Source organism: Pelodiscus sinensis, chromosome 13, assembly GCF_049634645.1.
Source record: "Pelodiscus sinensis isolate JC-2024 chromosome 13, ASM4963464v1, whole genome shotgun sequence".
Taxonomy (NCBI): domain Eukaryota; kingdom Metazoa; phylum Chordata; order Testudines; family Trionychidae; genus Pelodiscus; species Pelodiscus sinensis.
Window position 1 is genome coordinate 1,051,288 of NC_134723.1, and position 2,416 is coordinate 1,053,703.

The window sequence follows — 2,416 nt, forward strand, 5'->3', positions numbered from 1 at the left end:
GGGGCAGGGCTGGAAGTTAGTTAGTTGGTTGGTGGCTGTCGGGGAGCATGGAGGAGACAGCCTAGGGAGAGGAGCTGGAGTTTAGGGGCCCAGTCTCCCCCCAACTCAAGGGGGCCTGAGGCATCCTAGCCCAGCTCTGTGACCAGATTCCATCTGTGCTGTGCTGTATCCTGGAGAGGCAATAAACTTCCTCTACTCCACCGGCTGGTGCAGTCTGTTTGTGCCATTTCGGGATGCAGGAGACGGGGGACCCCAACGCGCCGTCACACCTTGCCCTGGGGCCCTGCTAAGCCTGGCGGGCGGCTGTGTAAGGCCGTGTCTCGGGTGGAGTCTGGGGCCCTGCTAAGCCTGGCGGGCGGCCGTGTAAGGCCGTGTCTCGGGCGGAGTCTGGGGCCCTGCTAAGCCTGGCGGGCGGCCGTGTAAGGCCGTGTCTCGGGCGGAGTCTGGGGCCCTGCTAAGCCTGGCGGGCGGCCGTGTAAGGCCGTGTCTCGGGCGGAGTCTGGGGCCCTGCTAAGCCTGGCGGGCGGCTGTGTAAGGCCGTGTCTCGGGCAGAGTCTGGGGCCCTGCTAAGCCTGGCGGGCGGCCGTGTAAGGCCGTGTCTCGGGCGGAGTCTGGGGCCCTGCTAAGCCTGGCGGGCGGCCGTGTAAGGCCGTGTCTCGGGCAGAGTCTGGGGCCCTGCTAAGCCTGGCGGGCGGCCGTGTAAGGCCGTGTCTCGGGCGGAGTCTGGGGCCCTGCTAAGCCTGGCGGGCAGCCGTGTAAGGCCGTGTCTCGGGCAGAGTCTGGGGCCCTGCTAAGCCTGGCGGGCGGCCGTGTAAGGCCGTGTCTCGGGCAGAGTCTGGGGCCCTGCTAAGCCTGGCGGGCAGCCGTGTAAGGCCGTGTCTCGGGCAGAGTCTGGGGCCCTGCTAAGCCTGGCGGGCGGCCGTGTAAGGCCGTGTCTCGGGCGGAGTCTGGGGCCCTGCTAAGCCTGGCGGGCAGCCGTGTAAGGCCGTGTAAGGCCGTGTCTGGGGCCCTGCTAAGCCTGGCGGGCAGCCGTGTAAGGCCGTGTAAGGCCGTGTCTGGGGCCCTGCTAAGCCTGGTGGGCGGCCGTGTAAGGCCGTGTAAGGCCGTGTCTGGGGCCCTGCTAAGCCTGGCGGGAGGCCGTGTAAGGCCGTGTCTCGGGTGGAGTCTGGGGCCCTGCTAAGCCTGGCGGGCGGCCGTGTAAGGCCGTGTCTCGGGCGGAGTCTGGGGCCCTGCTAAGCCTGGCGGGCGGCCGTGTAAGGCCGTGTCTCGGGCAGAGTCTGGGGCCCTGCTAAGCCTGACGGGCAGCCGTGTAAGGCCGTGTCTCGGGCAGAGTCTGGGGCCCTGCTAAGCCTGGTGGGCGGCCGTGTAAGGCCGTGTCTCGGGCAGAGTCTGGGGCCCTGCTAAGCCTGGCGGGCGGCCGTGTAAGGCCGTGTCTCGGGCAGAGTCTGGGGCCCTGCTAAGCCTGGCGGGCGGCCGTGTAAGGCCGTGTCTCGGGCGGAGTCTGGGGCCCTGCTAAGCCTGGCGGGCGGCCGTGTAAGGCCACGGCTCGGGCAGAGTCTGGGGCCCTGCTAAGCCTGGCGGGCGGCCGTGTAAGGCCGTGTCTCGGGCGGAGTCTGGGGCCCTGCTAAGCCTGGCGGGCGGCCGTGTAAGGCCACGGCTCGGGCAGAGTCTGGGGCCCTGCTAAGCCTGGCGGGCGGCCGTGTAAGGCCGTGGCTCGGGCAGAGTCTGGTGGTGGGTGCGGTAATAAAGCAATTCTCCCCTGGCTCTGACGCTTTGCAGCCGTGCCTTCGGATGACGAAGGTTACCTCAGTTTCAGTGTCGATTTAAAGGGCTGGTCCTCGCCAGCTGAGCCCTGAAACACCACGCCGAGGCCACTGGCTGCCACGGGAGGGGGAGATGCTGCTCTGTCTCCGTGGCTTCAGCCATTTCCCTCTGCTGAGCTGGGACTCTGCAGAGACCCAGCGAAAGCAGCTGAGCCGCAGGAGAAGGCGTGAGAATGGCTGGGCCGTGCTGGCGCAGGGCAAGCCCTGGTCTGTTGGGGCGGGCGCGGCTAGGAGCACTCCCTGAGCTACCCCCCGTGGCCCGGCTGGTCCGATCTGCTTCCCTGGCAGTGCAGGGGGTGAACTAACACGGGCCCCTGCAGACGGGGATGTGGGAGGGGGGACCCGGCTGACACCAGCCCATCCCCAGGTGTCGGGACGGTGGCCATGTCTGCTCTCTGCCTCGTCCCCTGCCTGCTCCGTCCCTCCCGAAGCCCCACCACTGCCGCCACCCAATGATCCCTCGTCACGTCGTCCTCCATCCCGCCCACCCCATGAGACCCCCCCGCTCCCCGTGGCCCCCTCTGCTCCACCCCCCCAGGGTGATCCCTCGTCACGTTGTCCTCCATCCCGCCCACCCCATGAGACCCCCCCGC